Source organism: Schistocerca nitens, chromosome 7, assembly GCF_023898315.1.
Source record: "Schistocerca nitens isolate TAMUIC-IGC-003100 chromosome 7, iqSchNite1.1, whole genome shotgun sequence".
NCBI classification, from domain to species: domain Eukaryota; kingdom Metazoa; phylum Arthropoda; class Insecta; order Orthoptera; family Acrididae; genus Schistocerca; species Schistocerca nitens.
In genome coordinates this window covers 137904050-137926528 of record NC_064620.1, presented here as the reverse complement: position 1 = coordinate 137926528, position 22479 = coordinate 137904050, and the positions used below count along the sequence as shown (strand labels likewise).

Here is a 22479-nt window from a genome sequence, read left to right as displayed (position 1 = left end):
GGTGCCAATGATGGTCGTATGCGTGTTTGGCGCCGTGCAGGTGAGCGCCACAATCAGGACTGCATACGACCGAGGCACACAGGGCCAACACCCGGCATCATGGTGTGGGGAGCGATCTCCTACACTGGCCGTACACCACTGGTGATCGTCGAGGGGACACTGAATAGTGCACGGTACATCCAAACCGTCATCGAACCCATCGTTCTACCATTCCTAGACCGGCAAGGGAAGTTGCTGTTCCAACAGGACAATGCACGTCCGCATGTATCCCGTGCCACCCAACGTGCTCTAGAAGGTGTAAGTCAACTACCCTGGCCAGCAAGATCTCCGGATCTGTCCCCCATTGAGCATGTTTGGGACTGGATGAAGCGTCGTCTCACGCGGTCTGCACGTCCAGCACGAACGCTGGTCCAACTGAGGCGCCAGGTGGAAATGGCATGGCAAGCCGTTCCACAGGACTACATCCAGCATCTCTACGATCGTCTCCATGGGAGAATAGCAGCCTGCATTGCTGCGAAAGGTGGATATACACTGTACTAGTGCCGACATTGTGCATGCTCTGTTGCCTGTGTCTATGTGCCTGTGGTTCTGTCAGTGTGATCATGTGATGTATCTGACCCCAGGAATGTGTCAATAAAGTTTCCCCTTCCTGGGACAATGAATTCACGGTGTTCTTATTTCAATTTCCAGGAGTGTATTTAGTGTTTATTGCCAGACGGTCTTCCTGTCACCATTCGTGAATACTGGGATTCCTGTCGGGTAGGATATCGAAAGTATACAAAGAAGGACGCTACGAATGGCGCCAGGTTTGTTTGACTGGTGGACGAGCACAGCAATGGCGAAAAATCTCAGCTTTTGAGCACTAGAAGAACGAAACTGAATATCTCACGAAAGCTAGATATGGAAACTGCAAGAATCAGATTTTAAGGTGGAAACTAGAAATACACTTCACCCTCTGCGCATCGATCTCGTAGACAGTGCAGACAAAATAACAGTGATGTCAGTTCGCACGGAGTCGTCCAAATAGCAATTTTTCATACGCCCCACCTGTCAATGCAACGGGAAGAAATGAAAAAAGAAAAGTATTTTTTGGCGTCTTCCGTTGCACACTTTATAGAGATTTCAAACGGAGATCCATATGCCGAACGAACGAGGATGGGAAGGACCAAGTCAGTTTTGAACGAAATATCCCAACGTGCAGTTTCTTTACAAATATTTTAATGATTGCTTCTCCTAGGCTTGTATAAGGACAAATTACTTCCAAAGAAACACCACATCTGCGTTTATATAATTTTGTTATACACGTGTTAGAGCTTAACGCGTCATCAGGAAATAAAACATTTTATTTACATCTAGACTATATTATTTCATTACCTACTGTAAACAACGTGTATTATTCGCTGATAACGAGCAAAGTCCTAAACAAGTCAGATGACAAAATTATGTAAATACAGCTGAGAGGTGTTTCTCTGGAAATGAGACATCGTTCATGACATTTTCTCATGGTATGCGACAAAAACAAGCGATTTCAAAAACCAGTTATGGATGCTACAGGAAACGAATACTTTGAAAACCTGACAGAGATTTGAATCATGGCTCTCCTGAATGCGAGTTTAATATGTTGAGCAGTGCGTCACCTCATTTAGAGGTGAAATCAGTGCATGGTAACGGAAATGGTAGTTTGTGGTTCACGTGATACTCCGCAGATGGAGGGCAACCGACGAAAACACCTCACGTTACACGAGTGGCTGTATCCCGCGACTATATTCTCCACCGAAGGATGTCAGGAAGGAATATGTTCTATCCCGTGATTTAAAATATAAAATTTATTTCTTGTATATGCCACGGCGTAAAGTTGATTTTCATTATCCGCCGTGATCTTTGTTGCCGTTCGTTATTCAGATTCACATATTCGTGAACTTTTACAGATTCGTTTCCTGGAAAAGTTGTTGAAAGCGATATTTAGATGTGATCTAACATACTAATTAATGATTTCTCCTTATTGCGTCAACTGCCAAAAATATATCTGGTAAGTTCCTAAAAACATCGGCATTCGACCAAATGCCAAGTCAGATGCTGTGTGACGGCGATTTTGCATCAGGCGGGTCGATGATATCGCTTGGAATAAGAACAGAGTACAAAGCACTTCGAGGAAATAGACCACTGTTTGAAGAAACATTTAAATATGCAACGGAAGTATATGATCGTGCGGACTATCTTCGCAGACATACGATTGATTCTACGTTTATTTCACGAATAGAACCCAGTTCGTTGTAGTGGCTATCAAGTATTCTAAAGAAACGTCGGGTGTTGCCCAAGGAAGCGTCATATAGATGTAACGTTCTCAATATACATAAACGATAAGTCAGATATGATTGTCAGCATTGTAGTATTGTTCACTGACGATGCTGTTGTGACAAGATATTGTTGTTGTCCGCCGATCGTAAAGATATGTAGAAAGACTTGGGCGAAATTTCCACTTGGTGTAATGAATGGCAACTTTTTCTAAATGGGGAAAAATTTAAGATAACGCCTATAACAAAGAAAAAGGTTCGTATGGTATCCGCTGAGAGCATTAGTGTTCAGCGGTTTGAACACAGCACATCGCACACGTATTTAGTGACAGCGTTAAGAAGCGATATGAAATACAACAATCGCGTAAAATGAGAATTACAAAAGGCGAACGGAAGACAGATTAGCTGGAAGGGTTCTAGGAAAGTGCGGTGCATTTTTAATGCAAACCGCATGCAAGAAGCTAGGACGACTAATTCTAGTCTTTATCAGGTAGGCGTAACAACAGATATGGAACGGTTTCAGAGAGGTGCTGCTAGGATCATAACAGCCCGGTACAGTCCGTAATGAAATGTGACAAGAACGTCTGGGGAACTTAAATGGGAAGAAAGGCGTCTTACGCTTTGTGAAACCGTGTGGAGCAAGTTCGAAGAACGTGTATCCGAGGGAGACTGTACGGCCGGTCTGCTGCCATCATCTTGTATGTTGCACAAGAAATAAGATATGAAAGATTAAGTCGCTTATAGAAGCTTGTAGACAGTCATTTTTCCCTTCCTCAATACGCAAATAGAGTAGTTCAGGGAATCGCCAGTATTGGGGGAGGCATCCTCTGCCATGCACTGTACAGTAGTTTGTGAAGTGTAGATGTAGATGTAGAAGTGAATGAGGGAGCACCTATAGCTTCGCTCAACAGAGTCACGACCTGACACCATTAACGTCTCTATATCAAAGCAAACAACTTTAAGCACTCTTCCACAAGCGGCAGTAACGAAGTGGCAACGAGCAGACGATGTAAAACAGACGACGTCGTTTAGGGCAAGGGACGGTGACAGCGCTGTGGTACAGGAAGTGTGCGACAAGTCGGGTACGGGGCCACCGTTTCCCAACGAGCTCTGTGCGCGAGAAACGAGGTCAACCCTCAACGGCCAACGTGTTCCCTGGAGCGAGTAAGCGCTTGCCTTCAGCTCACACCGCAGCGGAAGTCGTTCCGCCTCGAAGGACGGCCGAAAAATTTCCCTTAGCTATTCCGTACACCCATAATAATTGGTCGGCGCCGGATATGGAATTTAATGAAGGCTGCCTCAACACAAAGAGGGAGACCCAATATGAACAAAGACAACTAAGATTTCAGTCACCTCTCAGAGCAGGTGAACATCAAGAGCTATACGTTACGCTGGAGCTGGAGACTGGAACAGTATTGGCGCTGATGATGTCAGTGGACGTTACTGTGAACATAGCCGCTATCGCGTCTGGCTTATGTTGGTAACCTAACAGATTCGGCGTTCGCGCACTTTTTGCGTACAAGGAATAAGAAGTCTTCGAAACCTTGCGTTTTGTTAGATGTTCCGCCTGTTTTCTGAATCATAAATGCGATCTCTCTCTCTCGATATGATTTCAGACTTGCAAGTTCACAGGTGTAAAATTTTTCTCAGAGAAAAATATTGGTATATGTTGACTATTTATGCGATGGTCTTTTATGCATATCTTAGGGTGTTTTTATCTTTCTTCTATGGGATCTCTCTCCCTCTTACTCTCTCCATCACACACGCACAAAATGGCTCTGAACACTATGGGACTTAATTTCTGAGGTCATCAGTCCCCTTGAAGTTAGAACTACTTAAACCTAACTAACATAAGGACATCACACACATCCATGCCCGAGGCAGGATTCGAGCCTGCGACCGTAGCGGTCGCACGGTTCCAGACTGTAGCGCCTAGAACCGCTCGGGCACACCGGCCGGCCACACACACGCACACACACACACACACACACACACAAACAATTGCATTACATAGGAGCTATCAAGCAGACATGAATTTGGGTTTGTTGGAAGTTAATTTTACTATCAGCTTCTTCGCATTTCTGCCGGCCGAAGTGGCCGAGAGGTTCTAGGCGCTACAGTTTGGAGCCGCGCGACCGCTACGGTCGCAGGTTCGAATCCTGCCTCGGGCATGGATGTGTGTGATGTCCTTAGGTTACTTAGGTTTAAGTAGTTCAAAGTTCTAGGGGACTGATGACTTCAGAAGTTAAGTCCGATAGTGCTCAGAGCAATTTGAACCATTTCTTCGCATTTCTAAGTAAATGTTCGAAGATTTTTATGGCTGTATACGTCTCTCCATTTGGTGTTACACTAAGACTGAGTGATGGATGGAAAAAGCAATTTCTCCTTCAATTTTTAAATTTATGAGTGTTATTGTCGTTCCCAAACTGTAATTATTTGTTGATGATTAACTTCATAAAGAAGCAAGTGTAATCTGAGGTGACTGTCAATAAGCCCAGCTGTTTTATCAAGTCTACGAGTGGTTAAAAATTGGCCACTGCATATTACGGTTTAGAACTTAGTTTTTCGCGGTGACATTGTTGGATCCCCTATATCTTCCAAATCGATAACCACTTGGTCTTCTATCACGAAAACAGACAGCTATGCCCTTTAGAGGACATCAGCATGTTATCTCCGCCTGACCGCTCCCTCTCCTCTGTATTTAACTGCACCATTCATATTGCACACCTAGTGTTGACGAAACACTTATGTGCAACGAAACTTCCTGGAAGATTAGGACTGTGTGCTAGACGGGGACTCGAACCTGGGACCGCTGCTTTCCACATACAAAGTGAGGTACTGGCGGAAGTAGAGCTAAGGGGAGGGTCGTGAGTCGTGCTGGGATAGGTCAGTCGATGAGCACTTGCTTGCGAAAGACAGTGGCCTGTGGTTCGATTCCATTCCGGGACACAGTTTTAATCTCCCAGGAAGTTTCAGTTCAGCCATACTCGATTGAAGCTTGAAAACTCTTGTTATCTGAGTCAGTCTTATCAACAAACATAAACCAAGAATTCTTCATTTCCAGTTAATCCGAGTCTGAAACTTCCTGGCAGATTAAAACTGTGTGCCAGACCAGGACTCGAACTCGGGACCTTTGCCTTTCGCGGGCAAGTGCTCTACCAACTGAGCTACCCAAGCACGACTCACGCCCCGTCCTCAGAGCTTTACTTCTGCCAGTACCTCGTCTCCTACCTTCCAAACTTTACAGAAGCTCTCCTGCGAACCTTGCAGAACTAACACTCCAGAAAGAAAGGATATTGCGGAGACGTGGCTTAGCCACAGCCTGGGGGATGTTTCCAGAATGAGGTAGGAGACGAGGTACTGGCGGAAGTAAAGCTGTGAGGACGGGGCGTGAGTCGTGCTTGGGTATCTCAATTGGTAGAGCACTTGCCCGCGAAAAGCAAAGGTCCCGAGTTCGAGTCTCGGTCCGGCACACAGTTTTAATCTGCCAGGAAGTTTCTAATCCGTGTCTGTTCGAATATGAGACAAATATTTCTGGTCACTCCCCTTTGCTAAATAAACGTAGAAGCGAACAGGTGGTTATGTACATTGCTAGTGGAATCGATACTTGAACAACTACTTCCTGCAGAAGTACTGTTCGCAGTGACGTGAAAACGCGAAACGCGCGTCAGGATCGAGTTGGAGGCTACCCGGAGCAGGGGCGAGAGAGCTGGGGCTTCCGCCAGAGATTACGCCCGCATACGCTGGGGCGCCGCGGTGTCGAAACGCGGCCACATTCCGGTTCCGGCTCGTCCCAGAGCCGGCGACATTATACTCTGTCGTTTCCTGTATGCTAACTGCCGTCTCACCCACTCACCCTGACGCAACCACCCGGGCACTGGAATTTCCGTAGAGAAACTACTTACGCGCTCGTGGTTTCCACACGACCTGACGTAGAGTTTCGACCATTGAAACTTGTATACTCTATTACGATTTACGAAGGAGACTGGAAAAAGTGTATCGTATTTTACGGACTATAAGACGCACAATTTTCTTCGAAAAATTGCCTCCAAAATTCAGACACGTCTTATTTTCGAAATTAATATAAAAATGTCCAGTGTTTGATTTAAAATTCCCGCCAGTCTTAAAAATGGCCATATATTCGATGCCGCGGGGAACCTATCTCTACGTGGCAACATTGCATTCAACTGGCAGTAGCAGTGCACCGATGCGACGAACATGAGTTACAGGTATTCACAAGCTTGCTAACACTGTCTCCCTCCCGCCGCGCCATCACAGACCCAGAACACTGCCTAGCCTATGATGCGTCATTGCAGTCTGTGGTGCCAATGAACTTGAACTGACAGAGATTTGTATTAGCGGCAACGGTACAATATTTTTGTCTGTTGCTAGTTTCGCAATGGAAAAAATAAAAGGTGTTCATATGATGCGGACTATGAGTTGAACGTAATAGTATATGTAGAAGAATATGGAAAGAGAGCAGCTGAGCGGCATTTCGGCCCTCCACCAACAGAAAAAAACCATTCGCAATTGGCGGGCTAGTAAAGAAGAACTGTATAAATTGAGGAAGACTAAATGTGCAAATAGAGGACTGAATGCAAAATGGCCAAATTAGAAGATGGCGTATTGAAATTGATTCAAGGAACCGTCAAAATGGCTCTGGAATTAATACAAAAATGATTCAAATACATGCTCGTAAGCTAGCGCTTGAGTGAAACTTACCATACTTTAAAGAGTGGAATTTGCTGGTGCTACAGGTTACGAAGCGTCACGGACTTAGCACACAAACTAAAACCAAAATGCCACAAGAGTATGAAGAGAAAATAGTATCTTTCCATCCGCTTTATTATTCAACATGGAAAGAAAATCAGTGTGGAAATAAGCCAAATAGCGAGTGTGGACAAAACTCCTCTGACAGTTGATAGGCCGAGTAACAGAAGTTGGCGTGAAAGGCGCTAAAACTGTAACTATAAAAAACAAGTGGACACGAAACATTGCGCTACATTGTTGTCCTGACGCTACAAAACTTAATCCAATAATTAGTTTCAAGCGCAAAACAAAGCCAAAACCCTCTGAAATACCGTCATGTATTGTTCACGTACATGAGAAGGGTTGGACGGACGACCCTGGTATGAAATTATTTATTAACAGAGCGTGGAAGAGAAGCGAAGGTGCTTCTTCACTGAAGAAGAGTTCTTTTCTTGTGGTAGATTAGTTTAGTATTCATCTGAAAAATTCCGTGAAAGAGAAATTGAGACCGGAAAATACAGAGCTTGCTGTTATACCGGGAGGACTCTTGCATCCTCTCAGCGTCTCGATAAATAAACCATGTAAAGTGCATATGAGAGAGAAATGAAACACATAGGTGGTGGAACATGAATTCACGCCGAAAGGAGCTCTAGAACTACCAACAATCAAACAACTGTGCCAGTGTAAAAACGGTCGTGGTCTAGAGTCAGAGAAGACGTTATTGTTAAATATTGTAAGAGGTGCGGCATAAGTAACACTCTCGGTGGCAGTGAAGACCATCTTATATATGAAGAGGATAACAATTACTACGAGGAAGAAGAAGAAGAACAAAGTTCATAAGGCGATTTTCAGTGATTTTTAATGCCAGTTCGGTTTTATAAACTAAGAATTTTTTAGTCTGGCTTTGTAATCTAGTAATAAAAATGGTAAAAATGTTATTTAAAAAAGTGGTTAAAAGTTGAGGTGCGTTTTATAGTCTGTAAGATACAGTAAGCTGCACATTATTTTGGCAAACCAAGTACTTTTATAGAATGCTGCACTAAACTCCATAGGACACAGGTACTTGACACTATTGTTCAGCATAGTCACTAAATCTCTGTCAACAACGGTCGTAACGTTCTATCAATCGTGCAATTACTCGACGATAGAAATCCACTCCTTGGCCACGGAGTAATTCGAGAACCGCAACGTCAACGTCCTCATCTCTGGAAAAATCTCATCACCCCATCCCGATCTTTTTTCAGCTTCCAGAAGAAATGGATATCACATGGTGCAAGATCTGGAATGTATGAGGGATCAGTTTCACTTACTTCTGTGGGTCTCGGTCAAATTTTTGGCACCATTTCAGTACAGTTGGACATGACACTGCGTTTCTTCTGCATACTGCCGGAATTTCGCCGGCCACAGTGGCCGAGCGATTCTAGGCACTTCAGTCCGGAACCGCGCGACTGCTACGATCGCAGGTTCAAATCCTGCCTCGGGCATGGGTGTGTGTGATGTCCTTAGGTTAGTTAGATTTAAGTAGTTCTAAGTTCTAGGGGACTGATGACCTCAGATGTTAAGTCCCATAGTGCTCAGAGCCATTTAAACTGCCTGAATTTCAGGGTGTATCGGTGTGCAATTTCGACATTTTGATCACATGAATCTTACTGTCTCGCGTACTTAAACTTTGGAGCACATTTCCACATGCATCGTCCACACTGTAATGCACCTGTTATCTGTATCGCAGCAGGGCAGTGTCTGCAGCAAACCCGGAACTCCTAGCGTAGGACGGATTGTGTAACTTACCTTTTGAAGTCCCTACGAATGTCTTCACACTTCGACTCAAATGATTCCACTACTTTTCGACGGTGAGATACATACTGGCAGCCTTTACCCGAACTGATAACAACCAGGAACCGATTGAGACTGAGCAGACGGAGTTTCTGTCGACAACGGAATTACCGGCTAACGTCTTCCTGGAATAGATTTACATCCTAAGCCTGAGAAATTCTGTTGTTTCTGTGTTTTGCGTTGTAATAATGGGCAAAACATAACGTCCATTGCAAAAAATAAAATACTTTTCTTTTAAAATGTTGTACTCAACTCGTTGTACTGATGGTTTGAAGATGGCGGCAACGTAGGGTGTCAATATGCAACACACAGAAAAACCTACATGGCACTGTATTCTCCTCCTAAGAACGTAACATTCAATTGTCTGGATGTCATCGCAAAAAAGAAGTCAGTGAGTCATGGCGTACTGTGGGCAGTGAGCAGTACGGCGATATTTTGGCGGTTTACTAAGCGTACTGGAGACCCTCAGAAAACCCACTTGAAAAAAAGTGCCACCTCTAAATAAGTGTATTATTAACGAAATCGGTACAGAGATGCAAGGTATCTGCACGAACGCCCCTTTGTTTGCCGATTTGTGCATTGCAGGAGACACGGATCATTTAACACTTCCATGCAACAACTGCAAGGTGCAACAAAATAACTTTAATATAGGGAGTTCACACTCAACGTCTGTGACATTAGGCAATCCGCGCGGAGTGGCCGCGCTGTTATAGGCCCCATGTCAAGGATTGCGGGCCCCCTCCCACCGGAGGTTCGAGTCCTCCCTCGGGCATGGGTGTGTGTGTTGTTCTTAGCTTAAGTTAGGTTAGGGACCGATGACCTTAGCAATTTGGCCCCTTAGGAATTTACACACGTTCATGTCATTAGGCAAGGTAGGTACATTTTTCTCTGATCTTCAAACACAGTATGTAGTGTCGTCAGAAAAACAAGGTCCCATGTCAAAGTCGGTACCTCACAACGGAACTACAAGTAAGAACACTCCCTGCCTAACGCAGCAGCGATTGAGAGACGTCGCCGGAGACGCCCCTGAAGAGTTTCCATGCGCCGCTGCTGCCGGAAGCTTGCTTACGTCAGACAGCAACGCCGCTGACCTCTCTGGATAACCATCGCCAACGATAACAGTATCGTTTTAGTTCATCATGTCCGAAACGACCTAAAGAACTATTAGCCAGAACAGTGTACCGAAGTCTACTGTCAATTGTACCTTGAGATGCGACTATCATTCTGTATTTTATAAGGTGACAACAAAAAATGGTTCAAATGGCTCTGAGCACTATGGGACTCAACTGCTGTGGTCATAAGTCCCCTAGAACTTAGAACTACTTAAACCTAACTAACCTAAGGACATCACACACAACCATGCCCGAGGCAGGATTCGAACCTGCGACCGTAGCGGTCTTGCGGTTCCAGACTGCAGCGCCTTTAACCGTACGGCCACTTCGGCCGGCAAGGTGACAACAGTTAGTGTTCAGCGACGGTAACAAATACGCATTGTCATTACTATGACCATGGATTGTTTGCAGGTTAAGTATTTTATATTTTTCATATAATAATAAAGTGATCTAACTTTTTTTGTGTATTGCAGTATCCGCTAGACTTCCTCCAGAAGTAAATCTAGACACATTACAGAGCCAGCGAGGGTGTCTCAAGCGCTTTTTCGTCCGTCACTACACAATAAATGCAGCATTCATCAAAACTGCGTATAATTTCAAGTGTCATTTCGATAATGTTTATTGTTTTGTTAGGAATCATATGCAACAATAGTAGATGTCTCGATAGAGCATGTATCACAAAGCGCACGGTTAGAGTCTTTTAATAGTGTGATGGGTGTACGTTGGACATTCAGTCTGTCCTACAGTGCTGTCATTAACTATCAGGTCTGATGCCAAACGATACCGGCAGGAAACTAACAGGAAACTAATCTGAACGACCACGTCTACGATGACGTCAGGGCATCTATCAAACGGGGTGGTATTTGCCGGGTAGACCAAATCCGCAGTGGCTGTGTAAACAGTCACAAACGGCGCAGTATGGCACAGTGAAGACGCCTACCAGACTCTCTGCGATGGAGGGACATAGGAAGAATGGAAGCAGGAGAGTCACAAACTGATGTGGCCCGATGGCTTAATGTGAATCGTTCTGTTGTTTCTCGTATGTGTATTACGAAGACTAGAGCAGTGCCGAGCACTTGTGACATCAGAAGAGAGGACCATTATTTGGCTGTAAAAAAACGATGGTACCAACTTACTTCCACACAGCAATTGTCATCTGACTTCGCTGCACACACTGCACTTGTTGTATCGAGGCAAAAGGTGTCAGCAGGCTTCGGCAGAGCGGCCTTTATTGCCGGAGACATGCTGTATGTGTACCTCTGACGCGTCTAGGGAAGGTCTAGAGTGGAGCCGTTAACATGCCACCTGGACGATTGAACGGTGGGCCAATGTTATTTTCGCAGATTAGTCCCGATTTAGTCTGGAGAGTGATTCTCGATGGATTCGCATCTGGAGGGTATGTGCAAAATGATTTCGGGACTCAAATATTGTGGAAGGAAGTCCGATATCGAGGAGGATCGCTAATGGTGTGGGCAGGGATTATGTTGATCACTCGAGCACCTCTTCATTAACTTATAGGTTAGAATCAGCAAGGTTTAATAGCTGTCAGGTATCGTGACGAGTTAATGGGCGTTATTGCCTCAACAAGAGATTGATGACAACGTTTACAGCATACCTCATCGTTGTGAGGTCTGTACTGATGCCAGAGGTGGTCACACCCCATACTGAGCACATTAACCAGTTGTCGGAATATGTGTCTAAACCAGTTAAATTGGAAAAAACGAACAACATTTTTGTCTACCGTTATCCATGTGGCAATTGTTCACCATATCACCAGGAGTCGGAAACGAAGTTCTTGAATCATAACAAAGAGAACGCGTGGTGATTAATGGGAACAGTGATGCACACAAAGAAAGAGGGAGTTTATAAATACACTACTGGCCATTAAAATTGCTACACCAAGAAGAAATGCAGATGATAAACGGGTATTCATTGGACAAAAGTATTATACTAGAACTGACATGTGATTATATTTTCACGCAATTTGGGTGCACAGATCCTGACAAATCAGTACCCAGAACAATCACCTCTGGCCGTAATAACGGCCTTGATACGCCTGGGCATTGAGTCAAACAGAGCTTGGATGGCGCGTACAGGTACAGCTGCCCATGCAGCTTTAACACGATACCACAGTTCATTGAGAGTAGTGACTGGCGTATTGTGACGAGCCAGTTGCTCGGCCACCATTGACAAGACGGTTTCAGTTGGTGAGAGATCTGGAGAATGTGTTGGCCAGGGCAACAGTCGAACATTTTCTGTATCCAGAAAGGCCCGTACAGGACCTGCAACATGCGGTCGTGCATTATCCTGCTGAAATGTAGCGTTTCACAGGGATCGAATGAAGGGTAGAGCCACGGGTCGTAACACATCAGAAATGTAACGTCCACTGTTCAAAGTGCCGTCTATGCGAACAAGAGGTGACCGAGACGTGTAACCAATGGTACCCCATACCATCACGCAGGGTGTTATGCCATTATGGCGATGACGAACATACGCTTCCAATGTGCGTTCACCGCTATGTCGCCAAACACGGATGCGACCATCATGATGCTGTAAACAGAACCTGGATTCATCCGAAAAAATGACGTTTTGCCATTCGTGCACCCAGGTTCGTCGTTGAGTACACCATCGCAGGCGCTCCTGTCCGTGATGCAGCGTCAAGGATAACCGCAGCCATGGTCTCCGAGCTGATAGTCGATGCTTCTGCAAACGTCGTCGAACTGTTAGTGCAGATGGATGTTGTGTTGCAAGCGTCCCCATCTGTTGACTCAGGGATCGAGACGTGGCTGCACGATCCGTTACAGCCATGCGGATAAGATGGCTGTCATCTCGACTGCTAGTGATACGAGGCCGTTGGGATCCAGCAAGGCGTTCCATATTACCCTCCTGAACCCACCGATTCCATATTCTGCTAACAGTCATTGAATCTCGACCAACGCGAGCAGCAATGTCGCGATACGATAAACCGCAATCGCGATAGGCTACAATGCGACCTTTATCAAAGTTGGAAACGTGATGGTACCCATTTCTCCTCCTTACACGAGGCATCACAACAACGTTTCACCAGGCAACGCCGGTCAACTGCTGTTTGTGTATGAGAAATCGGTTGGAAACTTTCCACATGTCAGCACGTTGTAGATGTCGCCACCGTCGCCAACCTTGTGTGATTGCTCTGAAAAGCTTATCATTTGCAAATCACAGTATCTTCTTCCTGTCGGTTAAATTTCGCGTCTGTAGCACGTCATCTTCCTGGTGTAGCAATTTTAATGGCCAGTAGCGTAGATTATATAGAAATGGTAGCCTAGTCTTATTAGCGATGTACAAGGAGAAAGTGGGAGTTTGTAAATTGACTGAATACCTGTGAGTGGTTGGTATCATCAGTTCTGTAAGACACTGCCTGTGCTGCTACACAGTCGCCGTCTCGTAATGCCCGTTTCTGGCGCACCTGATCGGCCCTGTGTAAGACTACAGTGGTGGACAGCTGGACAGTCACCGGCCCATAGCGTGGTCAGTGGCTTCACCCGGAAGGCTGCCGGCCTAGCTGCGCGCCGGGGCGAGGAGACGCTCGCTTTTTCCTGCGGCCAGAAGAAACGGCTAGCGGCCGGCGCCGCACTGACCAAATCGATTTCGATTTCGGTTCGGTTCGGTTTCGCGAGCGGCGTCAGCGCAGCGGCGCCAGTGAAAGCTGAGCTGGGCCGTGCTTTACGCTAGCAGGCGGTGCCAGGCGCCGGGCCGAGGCGCGGCGGGGCGGGCGGAGCGGGCAGCGGGGCGTGAAAACGTCGCCGACGCCGGCGTCGCAGCCCGGCAGGGGCAAGGCATCGCGGAAGTGGCGGAGCCTGGCCGCGGAGCTCTTCCTGCTGACGAACCCCAGCTTCCGCACGCCGCCGTGTCTGCCGGAAGGAAGGAAGGGAGGGAGAGACGGGGAACACTGGAACTTGACGTCACCTGAATGACCGCATCATAAGGGACGGTTGAAGAAAGACTCTGCACACCTGTGCGCTCATAGCTATACAACACTCAAACGGCGATAGATGTAGAGTCTTTCAAAAACATTCTTCCGATGTCCCCGTACCGAATACGGCGCAGGAAACCCGTTCAAATTCAAAACACTATCCAGTCTTCTCGGAACCGATAAATAACTGTGCGGTTTTAAAGCCGCATTTATGCCATTATTCCTGCAGAATAGTGACAAGATCGGATGTTGTTGTTGTTGTGGTCTTCAGTCCTGAGACTGATTGGATGCAGCTCTCCATGCTGCTCTATCCTGTGCAAGCTGCTTCATCTCCCAGTACGTACTCCAGCCTACATCCTTCTGAATCTGCTTACTGTTTTCATCTCTTGGTCTCCCTCTACGATTTTTACCCACCATGCTGCCCTCCAATACCAAATTGGTGATCCCTTGATGCCTCAAAACATGTCCTACCAACCGATCCCTTCTTCTAATCAAGTTGTGCCACAGTCTCCTCTTCTCCCCAATTCTATTCAATACCTCCTCATTAGTTATGTGATCTACCCATCTAATCTTCAGCATTCTTCTGTAGCACCACATTTCGAAAGCTTCTATTCTCTTCTTGTCCAAACTATTTATCGTCCATGTTTCACTTCCATACATGGCTACACTCCATACAAATACTTTCAGAAATGACTTCCTGACACTTAAAGCTATACTCGATGTTAACAAATTTCTCTTCTTCAGAAACGCTTTCCTTGCCATTGCCAGCCTAAATTTTATATCCTCTCTACTTCGACCATCATCAGTTATTTTGCTCCCCAAATAGCAAAACTCCTTTACTACTTCCAGTGTCTCATTTCCTAATCTGATTCCCTCAGCATCACCCGACTTAATAGACTAGATTCCATTATCCTCGTTTTGCTTTTATTGATGTTCATCTTATATCCTCCTTTCAAGACACTGCCCATTCCGCTCAACTGCTCTTCCAAGTCCTTTGCTGTCTCTGACAGAATTACAATATCATCGGCGAACCTCAAAATTTTTATTTCTTCTCCATGGATTTTAATTTCTACTCCAAATTTTTCTTTTGTTTCCTTTACTGCTCTCTCAATACACAGATTGAATAACGTCGCGGCCGGCCGGCGTGGCCGCGCGGTTCTAGGCGCTACAGTCTGGAGCCGAGCGACCGCTCCGGTCGCAGGTTCGAATCCTGCCTCGGGCATGGATGTGTGTGATGTCCTTAGGTTAGTTAGGTTTAATTAGTTCTAAGTTCTAGGCGACTGATGACCGCAGATGTTAAGTCCCATAGTGCTCAGAGCCATTTGAACCATTTCAACCTATCCTTAATCTATTTTCTAAGATGAGTCGTAGGGTCAGTATTGCCTCATGTGTTCCAACATTTCTACGGAATCCAAACTGATCTTCCCCGAGGTCGGCTTCTACCAGTTTTTCCATTCGTCTGTAAAGAATTCTTGTTAGTAATTTGCAGCTGTGACTTATTAAACTGATAGTTCGGTAATTTTCACATCTGTCAACACTTGCTTTGTCTGGGATTCGAATTATTATATTCTTCTTGAAGTCTGAGGGTATTTCGCCTCTCTCATACATCTTGCTCACCAGGTGATAGAGTTTTGTTACGCCTGGATCTCCCAAGGTTGTCAGTAGTTCTAATGGAATGTTGTCTACTCCCGGATAACGATGATGAAAGTGGATAGCGATCAGACGTCCTTTTCTCGAATGTAGACCCCAAAGGTTCAATAACACTGACAAGCGTTGACCGTGGTGGCCAGGGGATATGAGACGATTCATCCTCGTGCTCACAAAACCGGTCCTGGACGGTGCGAACAGTGTGAACAGGGCCCTGTAGCCTCGGAACACAGCATCACCACTGGGGAACGAACACTGTACCACGGGATGGACCTGATCTGCCAAAGTTGTCGCATAACCCTTTGCAGTAATGCGACCTTGCAAACTAGCCATGGGGTCTGTGGTACACCAGGATATCGCTGCCCAGATCATTACCGACACCCGCCACGTTTCGCTCTTGGGACGTAAACTAGGCCAGCAGTTGGAAACAGTGTAAAACAAGACTCAACCGATCAAATGACGTTCTTGTGTTGCTCTATAGCCCAGGTTTTAATGGCTTCGGCACCACGTGTTGCTGTTACGGGAATGTGCATCACTGATGTGATGTTTTGGAATTCCAGCTCGTCCGGCTTATGGAGATCTATTCGCGTTGTTTTTGTGCCGACAGGGTTCCCGAGTGCGTCCTTCGGTTGTGCAGTCACTTTTGCAGCTGCCGTCCTCTTACTCTTTTGTCTCAAGCGTCACGATGACTCAAGACACACATGTGCCCGCGTTATGAGTTGGCAGAAGATTTTTTCCCGTTTTCCTGGTATGAGGTATAAATCTTTGATATGGTGCCTCTTGAAACACCAAAACACTTCGGCTACCTTGATTAAGGAAGCACCCACCATACAAGTAGCTAGAATTTGCCCACGTTCGAAGTCACTGAGCTCGAACATAATGCACTCACAACTACACGGAACATCGTTCTGAGCACGACCTTCACTTGGAACGTATTCACAGGTGACGTTCGTGGTAAAATGCAACAACGCGACCTGCAGACTTGGCTAACATCTGCATTTGTGTTCATACATGCGTTTCTGGCGGTGTTTACATATTATTGTTGAACCCCTTTATCTTCTACATGAATGAAGATGGAAATATGTGTTAAATTTTCAATCATGAAGTAATATTTTTTTAAAAGTTGTCTTTCACAGTTCTTATAAACCTTAGCATAAAAGCTAAGGTTTATAAGAACTGTCAAACTCGCTGGTTTCGATCAAAGGCCATTTTATAGCAGCTCCAAACCTTGTGTACGCACAGTCCAAAAAGGCTTGAAATGTTGTGTGATGTGCTTGGTGTCTGTGAGGGTACTTGTTTTGTTGTTATAGCCGTGCTGCCTCTCGACCGTTTCCATCTGCTTGGCCGTTCACAGACATCATCTTGGCTTGCTCCCCACATGAATACCGTACCATTCCGTTGCTTACAGTATGCCGCGTCAATCACACAGCCTGCAATACACTTGGTCAGATGCACTTTCATTCGTCAGCGCCATCTACCGTGGCAACGAAGCATTTCCGCACACATGTTCATAGGACCTTTTTTCCTCCTTTTCAGTCAGGAATCCGTCCCTGCAGTTTGTCGGTTTTATTAATATTCACTCTGTATACAGCCGAAGTGCCAATACCAATAGGACTCAGCGACGAGATGGGCCTGTATGCCGACCACACCGATTCTGGTGTCATGCCCACAACTGACGCCCGGGTAATGAATCAGCACATAGCCACCGCACAACAACGGATGGAAAAGTGGCGCATACGCCCAAATCGATCAAGGTCACAAATAACCGTCACTGTATACTGAAATCTCTTCTAGTATAAACCCACCAAAAAACAAAACGGAGCAGTTACTTTATGGAGGGAGAGTGTAAGAGCTCAAAACATGGCAAAATAGGTAACACCAAACATAAAATCGCGGCCGCAAACAACAAAATAGCCAAGATCATACTAATACAACATTGAAAGGGGGGGGGGGGGGGAGGAGGAGGAGGAGCTACACCCATGAGGATGCACATATTCAAAACGTTCGTGACGCCTATCCTGGAATGTACTGCGCAGACGTGCATACGTCACGAAGCACGAGTATTACGAATGATGTCAGAAGACGAGAGAATGGTGCGTACTGCAGGAAAACTCCGATATGAGCCAACAACATGCCTACAAACGGCACTAAACTTCGAAACTATCCTCGACAGGTCGATTAAGCAGGCGGAGAAACGCTAGGTAGACAGACTGCTAGCCGGTCGGGGTGGCCGAGCGGTTCTAGGCACTACAGTTTCGAACCGCGCGACAACTACGGTCGCAGGTTCGAATCCTGCCTCGGGCATGGATGTGAGTGATGTCCTTAGGTTAGTTAGGTTTAAGTTGTTCTAAGTTCTAGGGGACTGATGACCTCAGAAGTTAAGTCCCATAGTGCTCAGAGCCATTAAAAAGACAGACTGATAAACAATGAAACAGTAGCTAAGCTACTAACAGAATATCCACTGCAACTGCCAAGAGCGAGAGACAAATACCCGTACCCAGCACACTCAACAGTAGTTACTAACAAGGAGCCAGGGGAAAGCGACTAAATCATGCAAACAGCCAACATAACGAATATGCCAGCGCATCTAAAACAACAACTAAAGGCAGAGCAGAAATAAGCTGTATGAAAACCACTAAGAACAAAGAACAAAAATAAAGAAAAATGGAATCAGTAACCCAACCTTAGATGAGTTTTTAGGAGGGTTTCCCTCGTCTGTAAGTGGAATTCCGGGGTTGTGCTCTTCCCCTCATGTCGAAACCTAAGCTAACCCTAATACGAAATCCGAATTGAAAATAAATTGCGTCCCGACAGCAAGCTAAGCCTACAGAGATCGTTGAGGCCTCCACGAGCCTCCTGGTGGAGTGAAAGATTTTTTTGGTGAGGCACGGCTTGAGAAGTGTCGGACAGACGGTTCGTGTGAGGAGGTGGCGGCGGGCGTCGGCCGCAAGTGGGACGCGGCGGTTGCATCTGCCGCTGCGGCGCGACAAAAGTGAAACTCGTTACAATGCGCTGCCAGGCAGTGTCATAAGCCGCGGCGGCGGCGCGCTCGCCGCTTTCGCAACGGCCTTTTCTTGCCCTCCTCTGCTCTGCTCTGCCCTGCTGGGTGCTGGGCGGTGTGGCGTGGAGCTGAGAGTAGACACCCAGTAGGCAACACCCTACAAGGGGGCCGCGACTCGCCGAAAGGAAACATCCGTGTTGCGCCGTGCTGATTATGTCGCATGAATTATGAGTGTAACAGAGCCGGTGTATATGCCGATTTTTCTGCTTCTGTCACTATTTAAGTAAAAAAGTAAGGACGTACGGCCGGCCGGAGTGGCCGAGCGGTTCTAGGCGCTACAGTCTGATACCACGCGACCGCTGCGGTCGCAGGTTCGAATCCTGCCTCGGGCATGGATGTGTGTGATGTCCTTAGGTTAGTTAGGTTTAAGTAGTTCTAAGTTCTAGGGGACTGATGACCTTAGAAGTTAAGTCCCATAGTGCTCAGAGCCATTTGAACCATTTTTGAAAGGCGTACGGCGTGGTTGGGTGCGAGACCCCAAGCGGCAGGTTCAGCCGCGTAATTGGGAAGGTTTTCCCTATCCGTCTCGCGCACTGGCATCTTTCCTTCCTGAAGTGTGAGAGTCGTGTGTTAAACATCGCTCGGGTGGAATAGCTTGCCCTTTTCTCGGACGATATCGTGCAAACCATGGATGAAGGGCAACAGGCAGGTTCCATACACATGGACTAACAGAAAGCGTTTGGCACACTGCCCCACTTTTTTTCTTTCGCTTCTGCCTTTTCCTGCAGTCAGGCAGGGTAGGCATGGTTAATTGGATTTGGCAATGTTAGTTTAAGGGGTGGCCGGATGTCCTTGCTGTCGCCACCCCGTACCCCCCAGGACGGAATTAGTATACCCCAACTGTCTGCGACTAGTGTAATCCATGGAAGAGTGCGAAAGTGTTCAAATGTTTGCGAGCCGTGGAACTGAGGCGGGATGCGGGGACCAGCCCGGTATTCACGTAGGGAGATGTGAAAAACCGCCTAAAAACCACATCCAGGCTGGCCGGCACACCGGCCGCCGTCGTTAATCCGCCGGGCGGATTCGATACGGGGCCGGCGCGCCTACCCGAGTCCAGGAAGCAGCGTGTTAGCGCTCTCGGCTAACCTGGCGGGTCACACTGCCCAATTGAAGACTGTTAATGAAGGTCCGAGCATACGTAATATGTTCCCAGAAATGTCAGTGGCTCAAACAATTCTTAAGCAGTAGAATTCAGTACGCTGTCCTGCACGGCCAGTGTTCATCAGAGAAAAAGGTAAAGTCAAGAATGTCCCAGGGAAGTGTGATAGGACCGCTCTTATTACCTACATACGTAATTGATGTGACGGACAGGGTGAGAGAGAATGCTGATGACGATGAAGTGTACGGGAAAGTGCCGTCTTTGAGTGACTACAGGAGTATACAAGACGATTTACACAGTATTTCTGTTTGGTGTGATGAATGGCAAGTAGCTCTAAATGTAGAAAAACCGTAAGAAAATGCAGATTAGAGGGAAAAAGAATTCTGTAATGGTCGAATATGGTATTAGTGGGGTGGTGTGCTGCTTCACACAGTCAAGTCAATTAAATATCTGGTCTTAACTTTGCAAAGCGACGTGAAATGGAACGATGATTCCAGTTTGAGTTGTTTCTAATTGTAATCACTAGGTACTTAGTTGAATCTACAACCTCTAAATTTGTATTATTTGTCGTGTAACCGAAATTTAACGGAACTTTTTAGTACTCACATGGAGGACCTCACACTAATTATTGTTTTTGTCGTGACGAAAAAACGCATTTCAGATATCAGTGGTTGTATAACAGTATCATCATTAATAAACTAATTATGCAACAGGCTACACAAATGATGAAGTGGTCGGTATTATTCCGAAAGTATGAGTTCCCTGAAAGAGCGTGGTCATTTGATGTATGTAATTGTTGAATGTATTGCTGACAAAGGCAGATCCACTTTCATGACAATGCTTTTCAACTATGCGAACTCTTCCCCTCAGACGCAGGCGCATTCCAGTCACCTGCATTATTCTCAGCTAATGACGACACACAGACCATCATGTTGTGAACTGGACCAATACTTTACTTTCCACAATGGCAGAAGAAAAGTTAATGGAATCAGCGAGTCAACGCAGGCCGTTCTGGGATACGTTTTGCGTCGGTGGGTCGAAAATAAAATTCCTAGGTGCATGGGTGCAACATTTCATAATTTCTTAAATAAAGAAAATAAATGTCAGTGTTCTTCAGCTACCTCGAAAATACGGCCAGTTTTTGTTCAGTTGCATCTGTTCCTGTGCATTGCATCAATTTGAGTCAGTGGTGTGGTGTATGACCCCATTTACTACAGAAAATTGGTTTTTAGTCACAGCTGCAAAATACTAACGCGAATTCTTTACAGACGAATGGAAAAACTGGTACAAGCCGACCTCGGGGGAGATCAGTTTGGATTCCGTAGAAAAAGTCAAACCTACGTTCCTAGCATTTGTAGACTTAGAGAAAGCTTTTGACAATGTTGACTGGAATACTCTCTTTCAAATTCTGAAGGTGGCAGGGGTAAAATACAGGGAGCGAAAGGCTATTTACAATTTGTACAGAAACCAGATGGCAGTTATAAGAGTCGAGGGGCATGAAAGGGAAGCAGTGGTTCGGAAGAGAGTGAGACAGGGTTGTAGCCTCTCCCCGATGTTATTCAATCTGTATATTGAGCAAGCAGTAAAGGAAACAAAAGAAAAACTCGGAGTAGGTATTAAAATCCATGGAGAAGAAATAAAAACTTCGAGGTTCGCCGATGACATTGTAATTCTGTCAGAGACAGAGCAGTTGAACGGAATGGACAGTGTCTTGAAAGGAGGATATAAGATGAACATCAACAAAAGCAAAACGAGGATAATGGAATGTAGTCGAATTAAGTCGGGTGATGCTGAAGGAATTAGATTAGAAAATGAGACACTTAAAGTACTAAAGGAGTTTTGCTATTTGGGGAGCAAAATAACTGATGATGGTCGAAGTAGAGAGGATATAAAATGTAGATTGGCAATGGCAAGGAAAGCGTTTCTGAAGAAGAGAAATTTGTTAACATCGAGTATAGATTTAAGTGTATTTGTATGGAGTGTAGCCATGTATGGAAGTGAAACGTGAACGATAAATAGTTTGGACAAGAAGAGAATAGAAGCTTTCGAAATGTGGTGCTACAGAAGTATGCTGAAGATTAGATGGGTAGATCACATAACTAATTGAATAGAATTGGGGAGAAGAGGAGTTTGTGGCACAACTTGACAAGAAGAAGGGACCGGTTGGTAGGACATGTTCTGAGGCATCGAGGGATCATAAATTTAGCATTGGAGGGCAGTGTGGAGGGTAAAAATCATAGAGGGAGACCAAGAGATGAATACACTAAGCAGATTCAGAAGGATGTAGGTTGCAGTAGGTACTGGGAGATGAAGAAGCTTGCACAGGATAGAGTAGCACGGAGAACTGCATCAAACCATTCTCAGGACTGAAGACCACAACAACAACAGTCATTCTGAAGTAATTTGTGAAATCAGTATCACTCATCCTAATCGGAGTTTGAAATTTTCCACTACTTCTTCTTTAAAAAAATTATGTAATTGATGATTTGGATTTTTATTCATTAATGAATGAAGGAGCACTTCGTCTTCAGCGTTAGTATCCGTATCTGATTCGGAACTCAAGTCTAACAATAGTAATTCTTAAATTCGCGAATCACACATCGTCAGTTTGGCAAGCAGTGGATCAGTAACTGGACCCTGGCACGTGCGGGTTTCCTGCTACCGGTCACACGCGTCTCAACATGTGCGGGTCGCGCCGTAAGATCGTGTCACGTCACGCGTGCTACACGATT

General features: G+C 45.7%; 1 protein-coding gene across 3 annotated transcripts in view; it reads right to left on the bottom strand.

Moving 5' to 3' along the window:
- Positions 1–22479, bottom strand: part of LOC126194703 (A disintegrin and metalloproteinase with thrombospondin motifs 16) — a 504959-nt gene that overhangs the window by 197047 nt on the left and 285433 nt on the right. The gene's annotated exons all lie outside the window — the stretch shown is intronic.